The sequence below is a fragment of the Cyprinus carpio genome, chromosome B1 (assembly GCF_018340385.1).
Source record: "Cyprinus carpio isolate SPL01 chromosome B1, ASM1834038v1, whole genome shotgun sequence".
Lineage (NCBI taxonomy): Eukaryota > Metazoa > Chordata > Actinopteri > Cypriniformes > Cyprinidae > Cyprinus > Cyprinus carpio.
Window position 1 is genome coordinate 24,706,487 of NC_056597.1, and position 19,699 is coordinate 24,726,185.

The following is a 19,699-nucleotide window of genomic DNA, read 5'->3' on the forward strand; positions in this document are numbered from 1 at the left end:
GCAGTAAGTGTTGTAAATTATAATCGTTTTCGCTGATTTTTAAATAAAGCAAAAGATATATAAATATTAGAAAAAAATCTTAACTAAAAAATTAAAAAAATTTTTTTAAAAATTTTTGCCTAGGAGTACTAAAATGTTGCCTAGGAGTACTAAAATTACTAAAAATAAAACTAAAACAAAAAAAATAAATAATACAAATATTATAAGATGCTAAATTTTAAATAAGGATAAATAAAAAGTACATAATAAAATTACAAAAAATAAAAATATGTAAAAACATAAATATTAATAAATGTCACTAAATTGCATTAAAATATAAATATTATATTATATTACAAAAACAAACTGAATTAGCAATTTAGCTTTAGAAACTAAGCAAAATAAAATAAGTTTTAAGCCAAGTATTAAAACTAATAAAAAATGACAAAATCATATCATAATCACATAATAATTAGAAAAATGTAAACTAAAATTAAAAGGAAAAGTGAAAATTATATATATATATAATATATATATATATATATATATATATATACGCAATCAAAATATAAATAAATGAGCAAATTAATTAAACTGTTGACAGTTACCTGAATAACGAATTAAAGCAAACTCTAGCAACACTGTGCTCACAAAGCGTCTGTCAAACATTTGCATCTTTGTTTGTGTATTTGCATACTCACTCTCACATACACTCACTCATGCACACAATAATCAACATAAATTAATAAGAGCATTTCATCTGGCATCATGGCAGTTGAGCAAATCCAAACTACAAAGTCACTTTACTACAAAGTTTTGCAAGGTTTCTTTTGCGAAGTGACCCCTGCGTTTAAAACTCATGGCGACGAAATGGAAAACAAGCTTCAGAACTCGACATACATAAGACGCACCACATAGTTCTCGTCGGACATGCCTGGAAAAATAGAAGAAATCAAATCCATCTGGATCTTCCCCATGGAAAAGTCCTACCAAAACATCGAAAAAGCCAAAAACCGATGAAGTCTCTAACACGTTTAGATGAGAAGCCCAGAATCTGACATCATCAAGACTATAGACACAACACAACGTCCCGCTGGGCAGAAAAAAATCAGACTCGACATGCCTGGAAAGTAGAAGAAAGGTCTGGAAATTCATTTCTGGGATCTTACATAGCCAAACCAAAAAATCAAGACGCAAACGCCAACCGAAAAGTAGCGATCCAAGTAGTTTTTTTTATCACAAAAACGCAGTCTCTGTTTGCGTTTGAACTTATTTACACACCCTTTATTCTTCTCTTTTCGTTTCGTTTCTTTTCCGTCATGATATTATCTGCTTTCTACATTTGGTCTGAGTTTGTTCGTGCTGGGATCGTCTCCGGGCTCCATTACGCTTTGCTGTCGTCCTGTTTCGTGTGGATGCTGTTGTCCGTGTGGACCTTGATCTCGATCAAGTCCGGCTTCAGCACCTCCTTGCCGTTCTCCTCCTTCAGCGGGAGCTTCCTGCAGTCAGAATCAGTGGCATTTAATCACCAGTCTCTCATCCAACATGCTTTGTGACACAAACAGGGCCGGACGTCTGACAACAAAAGTTTGGAAAGGTCATGCATCTCATTAGCATGCAAATGTTCTACAACAACAGTCACATGACAAACTGAAAAGGTAAGTGGCGTCTGTACATCAGCTGATCATGTTGATGCAAAAAAACAAGGGCTAAAACTAACATTTTGCTACACATGTCAATGGCTGGTGACTTCTAGTTGACCCTTCGCAGGGAGTTTGATTGACAAGTGATCTGACCAATCATAACGCAGAATCTGCCATTGTATTGTCCGAAAAATAAACGTCTGTGGACTTGAACTTGAAAAATGGTGTGAATTGACATCTGCACAGTTGAAATGAAGTATTTTGATGTTCATTCATGTTTATTTTGTGCTATAACTAGTAGTAAAAGACTATCGGTTTGCATGCCGCTTGAACTGAGGCACTGTAGTGATCTGTCACGACACATAAAAGAGCCACAATTTATTGTTTGAATTTCTTAAAACATTACTAAATTTGAAAGCTGAGACCTTGTTTCATACCAGAAGTTCTGGTTTGTCTTGTCTGTCGGCGCGTTTTAAGTTTGTAAAATGTATTCAAATGTTGTCTTGTCCAACAAACAAATAAGAACAGTAAAGTAGATTAAAGTGATGGAGTTAAAACTTAAAAAATGCTGTGTATTGATGTCTTTAAAACGGTTGATGAAATAAAATACGTTCAGATGTTCATTCATGTTTATTTCGGGCTTCAAGTACGTATGAAAATAACTTTTTAATATGTTTTTGAGTTTTAGTTTTTTTTTTTTTTTTTGTGGGGGGGGGTGTTGTTGTGAAATATAAAAATTTTCAGTCAATCCACTAAATTTAAACGCTTTGAGTATTTAAATGAAATGCAAATGTATAATAAACAAAACATTATTGTTCGCTGGTGTGGACAGTAATATATAGTACGGTAGTTATTGTTATAGTTATCACTTAATGGGCCTTTACTTAAGTGAGTAAAAAAACATAAGTGAATAAAACACTAAATCCTAATAAAAAATACTGAAGTAAACATATTTTTGAAAAGATTTGCATTCAGACGTCAACATCGTCAAAATGTTTCCCGCTCACATAAATCCACGAAAATAACTAAAAACACTGCATTATGCATGTCAGGCCAGTAGATGGCGACACTGCTTTGTAAAGAAACACTTTTCACAAACATGTGTTTTTTTTTTACACAGAGATGATAAATTTACAGTTTTCAGAAATTTGTACTTTGAAACCCGTTGTCAAAAGTTAGCATTTTCAGACCCCCAAATCACCGTTGTGTAAATGAACATCCAATAAAACACACCAAAAAGATTTTTTATTTTTATTTTTTTGGGGTATTATAAAAAAAAAAAAAAAACTATAAAAGGAACTTTAAATTTTTGGCTTGATAAAGTCTGGCCTGAAGGTTAAAAAGCCTTGAAATTTGAATGTTGTGCAGACTTACATTTTTTGAAGGAGATATTAGGAGGTCAAATATGCCTTGTGCATTAGTAAACCGTTGCTAAGGCATTCAGAGTGGTTGCTAGGACAGAACAGACTGAAGGACGGTACTGAGTTTCTTGATTGTATTTTAACAGATCTAAGAGCGATTAGAGTCAAAGACTCTACTGAACATAAACTACTGCTGAAAAGTTTGGGGTTGTTTCAGTTGAAGATGTTTATGAATTAAGAGCACATTTGCTCATCAAGGCTGCATTTATTTTGATAAAAAATGCAGTAAAAATTATGAAATATTATTACACTTCAAATATCTGTTTTTCTATGTGAATCTCTGTTAAACTGTAATTTATTTCTGTGATGGTGCAGCTGTATTTTCAGCAGCATTACTCCAGTCTTCAGTGTCACATGATCTTCAGAAATCATTCTAATATGATGATCTGCTGCTCAAGAAACATTTCTGATTATTATCAATGTTGCTGTGCTGCACAATATATTTGTGGAAACTGATAGATTTGATTTTTCAGGATTCACAGATGAATAGAAAGTTAAAAAAAAACAACATTTATTTGAAATAGAAATCTTTTGTAACATTATAAACATCTTTACTGTCACTTTTAATGCATTCCTTAATGAATAAAAGTACTAATTTCTTTTCAAATAATCTCACTAACCCCAAACGTTTGAATAGTTAATTGATTAAACATCGGTTGTAATGTATTGTCTCTGACGCACTTCACATTTCCGCTCTAACTCTTACTCTGGCTCTGTCAGAGGAGTCGTCTCATTGGGTTCGTGCACTGGACTGCTGTCCTCCTGGTTAGCAATTCTCTCTTCTTCAGTTCTCATCTCCACGATGAGCTCCTTCGAGCCATCAACCCTACTCACACAAACACACATGCAGGTGTCCATCACACTAAAACACACACAGCAACACAAGTGCACACTGGGAATGTTCAGAATGGCACACTGACAAACAACTCAACTACTATTTCAACTGTTTCACATACTTACTGTTTATCATTGCATAACTAGTATATACTGCATTGAAGGAAAAGTCCAGCCAAAAATTAAAATGCGCTCACCCCTCAAGCCATCCCAAGTGAAGATGATTTGTTTCTTTCTTCATCATCAGATTTGTAGAAATGTAGCATTGCAGTCAGTATGTCCCCAAGCAATGGATGTCTCTGCAGTGAATGGGTGCCGTCAGAATGAGAGTCCAAAAAGCTGATAAAAACAATCACAAAGTAATCACTAGAGGAAGCGTTATTATGGGATTATGGACTCGTATTTTTTTTTTTAGCTAAAAACATCTTTAATGCTCTGGATTTTTGTCTCAGCTTTTGACTTGGAGTTGCTGCTGTGGATTACTTGTGGATTATTGTGATGTTTTATTCACGTTTTGGACTCTCATTCTGACGGCACCCATTCACTGCAGAGCAAGCAGTAATGCAATCCCCCCCTACATTTCTCTCCAATCTGATGACGAAACAAACTCATCCTAATCTCGGATGGTCTGAGGGTGAGCACATTTTCAGCACATTAAATTTCTGGGTGAACTATTCATAAAACATTGTATTCCATTCTGAACACAATCGTCTACATGTATAGGATCTATTTAAGATGCTTAAGTTTTGAAAAGATGGCTAAGGCATGTTATAATGTCCCTTACTTCTTCCTGCACTGTTAGACCGATTCTAAAATCTCAATCTCCAGAGATTTTATTTTGACTTCTGTCTCAGTGCTAATCACACAACTATAGCGAGTACTTCAACTGTTTATATGTGGAGTAATAATAGCTGAAAGAATCTTCCCCTACGATGATTATGGCAGTAAACCCACCCGGCGCTGGACTTAATGTGCCGCTAATATGCAACAGATCAATAGACCATCAGGGAGTCGGGGGGAAATGTATTAGCAAATGAATCTCCATGAGGTCTGTCTAATGCTAAAGCATTCTGATCATTACTGAAGTGCCACTCAGCAGAACGATATTAACACGAGCCCATTACTACTCTAGTGTATATCTATAGGTGCATGAGCGTTAATGGTAATAGCGTGTAATGGTAATGGGAATATATTAATGAAATAATTTACGTTTCTGTAAGTTGAGGGTGGAATTCAACACAGATCATTATTTTAGATAATGGACTGTCAGTTTCTATCAATCATCAGATTCAGAAGAGACAGATGCTGACTTCTGACGTCATTCGCAGCCCTTCAAAATGTAAATGTTAAAATGATTTATAAATCATTGAAATTATGCTAAATGATGCAAACACAGCTTCACAGCTTTTTTTTTTTTTCAAACGTCTTCTCTGACTGTTCAAATGTTTAGGGTCGGTAAAAAATCGTTACTTAGTCTTATTCTGCTAAAAACAAGGCTGCATGAATTTCTATTGATTAACAATACAGTAAAAAATTTGTGAAGATATTATTGCAATATAAAATAACTGATTTCATTGTGAATATGTGTTAAAACTGTAATTTATTTCTGTGATGCGCAGCTGTATTTTCAGCATCATTACTCCAGTCTTCAGTGTCACATGATCTTCAGAAATCATTCTAATAATGATGATGTTGCTGCTCAAGAACATTTTCGCTGATTATCATCAAGGTTGAAAAAAAGCCGAGTAGCAAACAACAGCCGAATTTTTGTGTGGAAACTGATGCATTTTATTTTTTCCGGATTCACACGATGAATAGGAAATTCAAAAGGACAGCATTTAGTGTGAAATAGAATTCTGTCTAGATGTCTTTCACTGTCACTTTTGACCAATTTCATGCATGTCCTGATTTAATTTCAACACATTAAATCCTTCAAACACTCAAAATCCTTCAGGATTAAAGGAGATGCTTCGATGTTGATTGAGAAAACAATGCTAGAGCAATGTTTTTACTGTACGACAAAAACAACCTAACATCTCCTAAGACCCACTAACCATTCTTCTATTCTGACCAGCTGACCACATACTCACAAATAGTCATCCATCACATCAGACGAAAGATCCAGTGCAATGACGAGCGCACGAGAAAGACGGACGGACCGAGAACCGACGGCACTCATGCAAACGAACGCTGATGAACTCACAGATACGCAGCTTTGTTGCCCTCCTCCAGCTCTTTGCTCTTGCCGCTGGTGGAGGTTTTCTTGCTGCAGAGCTTGCGGGTGATGCACATGAGCAGGCCACACTGACGCAGGAAGAAGCAGCTGATGTCCACCAGCACCAGCAGCAGAAGAAGAGCCGCCACGCCGAGCCCCACCACCGCGCCGAGGCCCAGGCCGCTGAACAGGGAGTCTGCTGAGACCGGAGAGCAAAACACACACTCAACAGCCCTGACAGAAAACACACCGATGGATGGAGATGAGAGATGAGAGATGAAATCAGCAGCTCGGAGATTCACACGTTTCTTCATGATCATGTTTTGTTTGTGTCCGAGAGAGACGACAAGGCTTTTAACATCGCGGTGTAGTTCAATGCTACTTACACGACATTTTATGGGAGCAGTGCATTTTATAACATGCATCAAACGTCCAAATGTTACTTTCTTTCTATTTTTCTATCTATAAATAAGAATAAATGCAAAGCACAACACACTAACACACTGCTGTCAGATTTGTTTTGCCATATTCTTCCATTATGCATTTTTTTTTTTTTTTGCCAGGGTTAAACATTACTAGATTTATTTATTTATTGTCATATTTTTTAAAAATCACACACATAAATGCAATAAAAGTTCACATGCTAAAACACTAACATTTGCTGATGGATGTCCACGTTGTTGCCAATAGTGTTATTTTAGTATTATTTAAATATTATTACAGCATTTATTCATATTTTCGGTTTTATTTGTATTTTTCAACTTGCACTTTAATTTGAGTCATTTTGTCATGTGCTTTTTGTTTTTCATATTCATAATTAACTTTATTATTATTTTTTTTTTAGTTTTAATTTTTTTTTTTTTTTTTTTTTTAATTTTTTGTTTTTATTTTTTTTTTTTGTTATTTTATTAAGTTATTTAATTTTTTATATTTTTTTTTTATAGTTTTATTTAACAATGAAACTGTTCAGTAAACATACTTTTATAACATACATTAAACATCCTTTTCTATCTATAAAAACAAGAATAATTATTCTTTTTATACTATTATAATATAACAATTTTGAATTAGATTTTAAGTATTAATTTAAGCAATTTTACATGCTTTTGTCATTTTTTATTTTTTAAATACCTTAATATTTAGCTTTATTTTTTATTTAAGTTTTAATAATATTGGTAATTTAACCTTCTTTCATATTAGTTTGTGTAACGTTTTTTTTTATAGTTTTTATTTACAGTATAATTTTATTAACTTTATTTCAATAGATTTAATTTTAGTTTACAATAACAACTCCCGCTGCCAGTCTATTTGAATCTGTTTTCTTATATTTTTGCAGGAGTCAAATGTTACCTTATTGACTTACAGTCATATTCCTGAAAAGTGCATCACTCCTTTACGATAACACAAAGACAAGAAAGTTAATCTAAAAGAAACAAGACAGTTTACAATGTTTAAAGATGCAATCCAATAGTTGAAGAAAAAACTAGTGCGGTTCTTTATTCTTCCACTGAAAAGCATGTACTTACTGTAGCTAGACAGAAAACAAACCTTTTAAATGATTTTCTCAGTAAATCACAGGTTCAGAGATATGACTGTTTCTGACTGTGTTTAGGTCCACAGCTCTTCCCGTATTGATCTGAAGTTAGTCAAAGCTTTAGAACAAGTTTCAAGCTGTTTTGATGCATTATGGATGAAGGCATCAAAGGTTTCACACAGCACAAGAACCAGCGGAGACTGACATTCACCTTCATCTTGTGTTTATGGAGCAAATACGTGGACTGACCCCGCAGCGTAAACACTATCTGAGAGCATCTAAATGTCTGTTAATGTTACTGCAGACCCCTGAAGCACTGACTGATTAGAAGAAAACTCTTAAAAAATGGGAAACCTTGAGTTAACATCAGATTGCTCTGAACATCTTCAGAGGGTTTCTTGATTCTTATCAAAGAGAGACAGGCACAGAGCATCAAACACAGACACAGAATTCATGTTCAGTGCTGGATGAAGCAAACACAAATCAAACTTCAGACGCTCGCTCGCTTTTGCCACTTCAAGTTAAAGCAATAGTTCAGCCAGGGATGAAATTAGCTGGCCATCCAAGATTAGGATGAGTTTGTTTCTTCATCAGATTTGGAGAAATGCAGCATTGCATCACTATCTCAGCAATGGATGCTCTGCAGTGAATGGGTGCCGTCAGAATAAGAGTCCAAACAGCTAAAAACATCACAATAATCCACAAGTAATCCACAGTACTCCAGTCCATCAGTGAACATCTGGAGAAGACAAAAGCTGAAAACAAAAACAAATCCTTAAAAAAAGACGCTTTTAACCTCAAATAATCCATAATCATAATACGGACACTTCCTCCAGTAAAAAGTGTTCTGGTCTGAATCAGGAGAGAAATATGCACAGATCAAGCTCTGTTAAAAACATCTTAATGCTGGATTTGTTTTCAGCTTTTGTCTTCTCCAGATGTTAACGGATGGCGGGAGTGCTGTGGATTACTTGTGGATTATTGTGATGTTTTATCAGCTGTTTGGACTCTCATTCTGACGGCACCCATTCACATCCATTGGTGGAGGAAGTGATGCAATGCTGCATTTCTCCAATCTGATGAAGAAACAAACTCTGCATCTTGGATGGCCTGAAGATGAGCACATTTCCAGCACAATGTGATTTTTGAGTGAACTGTTCCTTCATATTAAAGGGAAGTCAATGGCTGCCGTCAACTGTTTGGTTCCCAACATTATTTAAAATATCTTCTTTTGTGCGCCACAGAAGAAAGAAACTCATAAAGATTTGAAGGAGAGTAAACAATGACAGAATTTCCATTTTTGGGTGAACTGTCCCTTTAAACACTGACTAATCGATCAACAACAAACGAGAACGATTGGTTTTCATTGAGGTACTTTGAAATGTACAGTAGGATGTAGCGCGTCTCTCATACTGTATCTTCATTTTAATCAATATTCATCTACAGGTTTAATAGCTAGCACTTTTGTGCTTGTTATTTGTAGAGGTTTATGTGCATGTAACTCATTAATCCGATGTGATTGTCAACATCTGTTATGAAAACACCAGTGATTCAACTTAAGAAGTTTAAAACTAATTAAAACTACAAGTAAACCACCAAAAAGGAGGAGTTTTAATGTAATAAAACTCACTACGGGGAAAAAAAACAGACGCAGATCTATAACATCAAAGCAAAGTTATTTTTTAGTCTTTTTAATAATAACACACTGTAAAAACTTGCCTGCAATGAACTTAAACCAGCAAAACATTCATATTTTAATCTGTATGTGTAACATAGCTCTCATATGAGTTATTTTTATTTCAGGTTTCAGTATGTTAGTGCGATCCTGAACACTTTCTGTGAGAAACGCACTCCCTTTCCGCTGCTGCTGAGTTTCACTAACATTATCTGCCAATAGAGCACCAAATGACTCACAAAAATGGCCCTGAGCGCCGCTGAAGTGACTGTCCTGTATGAAGCATCGCTATCAGACAATATTATATGGAGCCAAATGTCCATATCATATTCATCGTTCCACCCGCCCACGCTCATCATATTCATGCCCACGCAGCGTTTTACAGCTGCCGTCTGCTGACCTGAAACCAGCGATCTGTTCCTGAACTAGTGAACCGCCTGCTGTCTGCTGCTGACTACTAAGGGCTCGTCTCATGCACTTTCCCTCATATACTGAAAATCTGTGCATTTATCCTTAGCATTCACTACCCAGTAGTATCCAGTATTATACTGTAATATGTGACCCTGGACAACAAAACAAGTCATAAGTGTCAATTTTTCTAAATTGAGATATATGCATCATCTGAAAGCTGAATAAATAATCTTTCCATTGATGTCTGGTTTGTTAGGAGGACAATATTTGTCTGAGATACAACTATTTGAAAATCTGGAATCTGAGGGTGCAAAGAAATCTAAATATTGAGAAAATCATCTTTAAAGTTGTTCAAATGAAGTTCTTAGCAATGCATATTACTAATCAAAAATTAAGTTTTGATATATTTATGGTAGAAAAATTTACAAAATATCTTCATGGAACATGATCTTTACTTAATATCCTAATGATTTTTGACATAAAAGAAAAATGTATAATTGTGACTCATACAATGTATTGTAGTCTATTGCTACAAATATACCTGTGCTACTTATGACTGCTTTTGTGCTCCAGTGTCACATATAATATTTCTGATCAAAAAAATCACAATTTTTCAAAAACTTTTTTTTTTTGGTGATCGTAGAACTTTTTGCTAAAACTGAGATTTATCTGAAAGCATCATATGACTTCAGAACAGTGTTATTTTATTGTCAGTGATATACTATTATTATTTGTTTTTGTCAGAATTAGATTTTATTTCTATATTTTGTTTTCACAGAACATTTTTTCTGTTTTCACATTTCTAAATCACAATTTATCCCCAAATTGTCATTACTGTAATAAGAAAAACAAAAAACAAAAACAAAATCAACTTAATTTAATATTATTAAAATATTTACATTTTTAAGCATTTACAATTTGTTGTACTGCACACTTTTTTTTCTGTTTTCACTTAAAAGTTTCACACTTATACATAGGCAACATTTCTAATTTTCATTGAGGTTTTTTTCCTAAATGAAAGCTTCATTTAGTCATTAAGCTGAAGTACTAAAATGACTAAAACTAAAAATGCAATGAAAAGTAATACACAAATAGAAAATAGAAATACTAAACAGAAATGTTAAAAAATTAAAACTAATGACAAAATTAAATTGGTGAAACAAACTGAAATGAAAATAAAACATAAAAAAGAAAAAAAAAACTAATTTAAAATATATTAATACTATTATAAATTCCCTTTACGGTAATGGAGAAAAAATGACAATATTAAATAATTAAATTAAATATTAATACAATGATACTGAATACTAATCCCTTTACTGTACAGGGGAAAATATTACAATATTAATTAAACTTAATAGTAGAACAATATTTAAATAGATAGATTTGTATAGTAATATTTGTAATATTTTCTGCACTGCCCCATTTATGGTCAATAAAAAAAGCAATAATTTTAATTAAAAAAAATCATTACTCCAATAAGGAAAATACAACATTAATTACATAAAATCAAATATTAATATAATAATTCTGATCTTATTACAGTAAAGGGGGAAAAGTAATGGTGAACAATTACAATATTAGTTAAATTAAAAATGAATACAATATAAATATTTAATAAATGCATTATTCAAATTCTAAAATACTTATACACAATCATTTTAGTAACACAATAATGAGAATCACATCTCCAAATTCCCATTGCTGTAAAAGGGAAAAATACTAAATTAAACCAAATTAAATGTAATATTTAAATTGTACAAAATTTATGTTGTAGTATTTGCTGTAATGTTTTATTTTTTGTGGTTATTTTTTAAAAAAAAACAATATGCATAGAAAAAAAGGAGAATTTCTGTGATACAGTAATAAGAATCACTATTTTGCAACAAAATTCTTATTACAGTAACGGGAAATTATAATATTAAACAATTTAATTACATATTTATACAATATGTAAATTGTAAATTGATTACACATAGTAGTACTTGCTGTACTGCCCAATTTATTAAATTATTAAAATAATATAATATAAAATGAATTGGTTTAATTGTATATCAGAAGGTCGCTCCCTATGTAGGGTTCATTAACAGAGTATATGACTGATGGGTTTTGTTGGCCGGACTCTGGATGATAAAAGACGAATGGATTCTGGCACTAATTTAACACAGTTCATCCTGAGTGCACAGAGGATGTACCTGTGATGTCGGGTTTCTGCTGCGGCATGAGGAACTGGAAGAAGGTGGGCTCCGACAGGCCCTTGACGTTGCGTGCCGTGATCTCCACGTTGTAGCGTGTGTTCCATTGCAGCGGCTGCAGCAGAGCAAAATCATTCACACCGGGAACCAGCTTCGTCATCCACTGCTCCTCTTTATCCTGCACACACACACACACACACACACACACACACACACACACACACACACACACACACGTTTGTTTCTGTGAACTGTGGGGATTTTCCATAGACTTCTATTACTTTTATACTGACCAAACTATATTTTCTATCCCCCAACCCTAAACCTACCCCTCACAGAAAACCTGTTTGCATTGTTACACTTTCAGATAAACATCATTTACTATTTTAATAATATTGCGGGGACCGCAGGACACACACACACACACGCACACACACACACACACACGCACGCACACACACGCACACACACACACACAAACACACACACACACACAAACGCAAGCACGCACGCACGCACACACACGCACGCACACACACACACACACACTGTTAAAGTCTCTCTCTTCATATTTTAAATTTTATTTTATTTTTATTTTTTTTAATTTTTTTTTTATTTTTGTGTGTTTTAGTTTTTTTTTTATAGTGAGTTTTTGTTAGTAATTTTGTTGAAGTCTATGCATATTTATGAATTTTATTCATTAATTTAAGCGTATTCCAGACCTTTTATTTTGTTATTTTCAACGGTAGTTTTCATTGTGTTGCATTTGGCAGCAGTTATTATATGCATTACTTTTTATATATGTTACTGTATTTCACTTAACGCTTATTTTATTTCAGTAACACTTTATTTAATTTATTGGAATTATTAATATTATTTAATGGTTTTAGTTTTGGTTTAAGTTTAGTTTTCAATCCTTTAATTGAAAATGTCATTAAAAAATAAATTAAATTCAGTATTAAATATTAAAATATTATATACAGTACATGTATATTTATTGAATAAGTTCACCACCATTCAAAACTTTTGGGGTCAATAAGTTTTTATATAATTAAATTTTATATAATTAAATTTTATATAATTTAAATAATTTTATATTATTTGTTAACATTAATTTTGTTATTTTTAGGGCTGTCAAATGATTAATCACGATTAATCTCATCCAAAATAAAAGTTTTGTTTACATAATATATGTATGTGTACAGGGTATATTTATTATGTATATATAAATACACACACATAAATTATATATTTAGAAAATATTTACATGTTATACATTTATATATTTATATTCTTATATTTTATATTATAGATAAATAGTATTTAATATATAAACATAACATATTCTTCTTACATATATACATGCATTGTGTGTGTATTTATATATACATAATAAATATACACAATATACACACATATATTATGCAAACAAAACTTTTATTTTGGATGTGATTAATCGTGATTAATTATTTGACAGCCCTAGTTATTTTATTTATTTATTTATTAGTTTAGTTTTCATTACAATAATACAAAGACTTTATTTAAATACATATTAATACTTAAATATAAATACACCATTTACATGTTTTAGGGTCAGTATTTGTTATTATTTATTTATTATTTCATGTCAGTTAATACTTATTTTATTTCACCAATTTTTTTATTTTTTTTATTTTTGTAGTTCACAATATTAACACTGCTTGAGATGACTTGGAAATAGTGCCTTAATGGTGTTTTATTTTCATTTTTGTGTCTTCAGAAGTTTGGATCTTCATGAGAAATCTGATGAACCGCATCAAAAACAACACAAAACGAGTCAGAAAATGAACAGAAAGATCTAAAGGAGGAATAAAGAATCAATGCAAAGGCTGGAAGTTTAGACTCTGGAAGTATCTGATCTTCTTCACTTCATCTCCTGTCTGCAGGAATCGCTGTATTTCAGTAAAGCACTTTAAAGAGATTTCACTTTCCATGAAGCTTTGCAGACTTCAATGGGAGCTTCTCAAGTGATTGACGGAAACACGTTTTCATCGGCTGACGGATATAACAGCGTCCTTTAATTTCTCTTTTGTGTGTCTTTTTTTAAAGTCAACCTGAAATGAAGCTTATTTTACCCCCACAATGAGGCTTATATGTAGACTGGGGACATATCTTATTAATCAAAAGCAGAGAAAGCAGACTTTTCAGATGAAAAATAGAAAGGTTAAGCAAGTGTACAGGAAAACTAAACGCTCACAACAATAAGATGAGAAACATGAATTAAGAGAGTCTGTTTTGATTCCAATGTGACTTCAGGGTCAAGCTTGTGCTGTTGACCTTCTGCGAGCAGCGGATTGAAATCAGTGTTGAGTGTCTGTATATCTTTTCTTTTACACACACCTCTCAACGGGACGGGCCTTCAGAAGCTCATGGTAATGAACGCCAGCCGCTTGTTTCTCTCTATGCTGTCTAATGCTGTTTTTCAGCACAGCTCTGATGAGCTCAGATCAACAGAAACACACCGAGCCTCCGGAGACCACGCTTTACTGATCATTCACCCTAAAACCCACTCAAAACACCAGGTGCAGATCTCACTACAGTTAAAAGAGGGGAAAAACAATAAAATATTTACTTTATTAAAGTAAGTGTATTTGATATTTTTATCTCTTTTAAAAGAAATTTTACAATTTGAAATTAATTGCATTTCCCTCAGAATATTCAATACAAAGACTTTACTTTGATAATAATAATACTAATAATAATAATAATAATAATAATAATAATAATAATAATAATAATAATAATAATAATAATAATAAATTATATACACACTTCAGCAAATATCCCCATGACATGTCACTGACATTTATTTATGTACATTTATTAATTTTATTTACAAAACTGTTCCATAGTTTTTTTTTAAGAAATTAATATTTTTATTCAGTAAGGATACATTAACTCTAAGTATACATGATCCAAAATATTTCACACAAAATACTGTACAATAGAAAAATTGTAGGAGAAAAAAAAGAAAAAAGAAAAAAAAAAGAAATAAAAAAAGAAAAATGTAAAATTATATTTTGCATGGATAATTTTTTTTTGTTGTTTTTTACATTGTGCTATTAATCACACTGTTTCTCAAGATTTTAATTACTGTAATACAAAGATAATAATAATAATAATAATAATAATAATTAATATTTCCATGACATTTCATGGTTTCATATACTAATATTATTCATTATACTCATTTAAACAAGAGTTCAATAGTTTTCAATAAGTCAATAAGTTCTTTTTCTTTTTTTTTATTTCAATTATTTTTTTTTAAGAAATAAATATGTTAATTTGATCAAATTGATCAAAAATATTTTACACTAAATACAATTGTGAAAAAAATATTTACTGCAAATTATTTTGCATGAAAAAATATATATATATTTTTTTTTTACATTGTGCAATTAATCACATTTCCCCCCAAAACTGTCATAATGTAATACAAATAAATACATAAATGCTATTCAACTATTTATACTGATTTCTGAAGGTCATGTGACACTGAAGAGTGGAGTAATGATGCTGAAAATTCAGCTTTGATCACAGAAATAAATTACACTTTAACAGATATTTACATAGAAAAACAGCTGTTTTGAATCCTAATAATATTTCATAATTTGTATTGTATTTTTAATCAAATAAATGAAGCCTCATGAGCAGAAAAGCCTTCTTATTTACTTATTGCATTACAGTAATGATAATCTGTGGCTAAATGAGCTTAACTGTTTAAATAAATAATGTGGAAAAAATCTGAATGGTCCTAAAACAGGCTTCTGAATCTGTGTTGCTTGAGATTCCCCTGCAAGCAGCACAAAGCACAGACTGGTGTAGGTGTAAGTGTAAGTATTGAGCGCGGCCAATGCTCAGCTTGGCTCTTTCTGTTTCTTATATCCGTGACGGAGAGGAATCGCCTCCTGCTGCGCCTCTGTGGAGAACGGAAGGACTTCAAAGCGTTCAAAGCTGTATTCTTTAAGCAAATGAGGCCACAGCGTGTGTGAGATCTCACCGGCAAGAGCAGGATTCTTCAGACGACCCGTCAGAAACACGATAACTTCAGCTCAGACTAACACCGTGTGTGCAAACGTACAGTACAAACCCAACATGCAACAAACCTACAGTTTCTTTCCAGCATCTGTGACATTAAACCACAAGTGTTGTTATTTAGCCTATAACTGTAAACATGTTTATTTATGATTACACCTGACTGAGAAGACTAAAATCCTCTTGTGAGAACACAACATGGACTTGCATTTAGAATGAATTCATGCATGCAAACACTGCCTACAGCAAATTTTGTTGTGTGAGTCACTGATGCTCAAAAGTCTGAAATAATTACAATTTTTAATGATTTTGAAAAAACCTCTTTTGCTCATCAAGGCTGCAAAATGCAGTAAAAATATTAGTTTTAAACAGATGTTTTCTATGTGAATATCTGTTAAACTATAATTTATTTCTGTGATCAAAGCTGTATTTTCAGAATTCTAATATGCTGATTTTATTAGTTTCAGTAAAATGTTATTTAAAATTGAAATAATGTTTCAGAATATTACGATTTCTACTGTATTTTTTGATCAAATATTTATCTAGATTTATCTTGCGTTATACATTGACAGTTATTCATTTTGCAGACACAAATTCGATCCAAAATGAAATACAGATACTAATACATGATTTAAAAAAACGAAAAAGAAAATTATTAATTTTTTTTTATTTTTTTTGTAGAAAAAATTTTGTTAGTTAATTGAATGTGCTGTTATTGATAACTAAAAATAAAATGATTTTCTTTCACTGAAATGAAGGTAAAATTTAATTAAAAATAAATATTAAATGGAAAAACTAACATTTTAAAAACTTTAATGAAAATTAGAAATGGCACATTAGCAACTAATTCAATAAAAAATTAAAACTGTTATTTTAGTATTATTGAGATATTATTATAGTTTTTATACATATTTTGAATCAGCTTTTATTTTGATATTTTCCATTTTATTTTAATTTAATCTAATTTGAATAAATTTTCACATTTTTTTTCTCTCTCATTTTTAGTGGAGTTTTTTATGTCTATACAGTTTTGTTAATTTTTATTTATTTATTTATTTATTTATTTATTTATTTATTTTTTGTCCATCAAGTTAACATGTGAAATGTTGCTTTGGCAACTTGAATAAAAAAATAGTTATAATTTAATTTTATTTAATTTTATTTTATGTTTATTTTTATTTTTATTTCAGTTACTGTTTATTTATTTATTTTTTATTGCATTTAATTTCAGTTGATGTTTATTGTGCATTGGCAACTTGCATAAAACATGAGTTATAATTTTATTTTATTTCAGTTAATGTTTATTTTATGTATTTTTTTTTATTTCCGTTAATGTTTATTTTATTTTCTTTTATTTCCATTAATGTTTATTTTCTTTTATTTCAGTTAATGTTTATTTTCTTTTATTTCAGTTAATGTTTATTTTCTTTTATTTCAGTTAATGTTTATTTTCTTTTATTTCAGTTAATGTTTATTTTATTTTATTTTATTTCAGTTAATGTTTATTTTATTTTATTTCAGTTAATGTCTATTTATTTTTATTTTATTTAATTTCAGTTAATGTTTATTTATCTTTGGCAACTTGCATAAAAAAAATGTTATAATTTTATTTTTTTATGTTTATTTCATGTCAGTTGATGTTTATTGTGGTATCGTACGTACTGTTTTATACTTGACGATGTACTCCACGATGGGCATGCCACCGTCGTCTTGTTTGATGAGTCCGAGTCTGTAGGCCTTCCCAACGCCTCTCTGACCGTGAACCGTCGGAGGACTCGGCTCGCCTGAGGAGACCAAGACTCAAGATCTCACACACACGCCACACTATCATCTAAGACTCACTGCAGGAGAAATCTGGAGAACATGACTGTACAGGAGAGAAAGGTCTCGTTGTGCTTGCTGTCAAACACTCAAACCCAACCAAAGAGTTTAAATACACGACCAGCCACAAGTTTCTGAACAGTAAGATCTCTAATATTTTGCAGAAGTCTCTTCTGCTCACCAAACCTGGATTTACTTGATACAAAATACAGCAAAACATATTTTTACTATTCAAAACAGCTGTTTTCTATGTGAATATGTTTTAAAATGTAATTTATTTCTGTGATGCGCAGCTGTATTTTTAGCATCATTACTGCAGTCTTCAGTGTCACATGATCTTCAGATATAGTTTTGTTATGATGTGTTTGTTGTTCTGATAAAAAAGAAAAAAAAAAGGATTTTTTTTTCCAGATTTCTTTAATGTATAGAAAGTTTTAATTTAAAGTAATTTATTTAAAGTATAGTATAGTATATATTAATTTAATGCCATGTCAGCATCAAAGGCTATTTTCATGGCAAAAACAATAAAAAAATAAATAAAAGTACAACAAATACAATAAAAATTAGCAGACAAACAAACACAAGTTATATCACATACAATTTTTTTTTTACATTAACGTGATAAAAATTCCAAAACTTTTCCTGGCAAAATTTTTATTAAATAACTTTTTTAATAAGTTTGCATTTATTTAAAATAGAAATCTTTTGTAACGTTATAACTGTCAATTTAAAGCAGAGCATCAAATCATCATATCTGAATGATTTCTGAAGATCATGTGACACTGAAGACTGGAGTAATGATGCTGAAAATACAGCTTTGACATTTTAATATATATTCAAATAGAAAACAGTTATTTTAAATAGTAAAAAGTGTTTTTGCTTGTATCAAATAAATGCAGGCTTGCTGAGAAGAAGACACTTCTTTAAAATCTTTAAAAAAAATGTCCAGCTGAGGAGAAGCGGGACTGAAGGGACGGAGAAAGACTCACGGATGGGTAACGTCTGGAAGGTTTCCGTGTGGCTGAAATCCCCCTGACCCTTTCCGTTGACCGCCGCCACACGCACCTCATACGTGGTGTTGGGCTCCAGGTGGGTCAGAACCACTGTGAGACACCGGAGAGAGAGAGAGAAGGAATAAACTCCCTTATATCTGAGCTGCTTCTAAAAGCTGAAACGAGTCAAATACAGTTACAGTGGAGGCTAAAATCATTGCAACACTAGTATTTTCATCAGCTAAAAGTGGTTTCAAGTCAGTTATTTCTATCTTTTGCTGTAGTGGGAAATATGAGTTTAGATTTCCAAACATTCATTTTGCCATTAATTGTAATAATCCAGTGATATTTTTGTTTGCTCCACACAGAGATGTGATCGGATCATCATCAGTCTGTCTGAGATACCTAAACAGAATTATTTACAAAAAATAAAAATGGCAAGAGTACATAAAAATTTTTTTTCACTTAAAATTAAAATTAAAATAAAAAACTGAAAATATATAAAATAAATGCTGATTTAGAATATTAATACTTTATTTAGCACTTTAATAGTATTTAACATAATATTTACAGTAAATACTAAATGTAAAATCTTGCATTTTTTATTTATACATTTATTTATCACTGAATATTGTTATTGTTAACTAAAACTATAAAAAATGTTTTCGTTCATTGAAATTAAGCTAAAATAAAATAAAATATGAATATTAGATAAAAAAGGAAATTTAAAATACTGCCGTATCAACTAATTGAAATTAAATAATTTTAAAATTGGATTAAAAATAAATTAAATTTATTATATTTATTTATATTATAAATATTTACAAAAAACAAACAAACAAAAAAACAATAGCTAATGTAAAAACATTGTTTTCATTTACTGAACTTAAACTGAAGTATAATTA

At 31.4% G+C, this 19,699-nt stretch overlaps 1 pseudogene; it reads right to left on the reverse strand.

The window, feature by feature from the left end:
* Positions 1-1,295: 1,295 nt before the first annotated feature.
* The window catches only part of LOC109051574, a 60,869-nt pseudogene continuing 42,465 nt past the window's right edge, over positions 1,296-19,699 (reverse strand).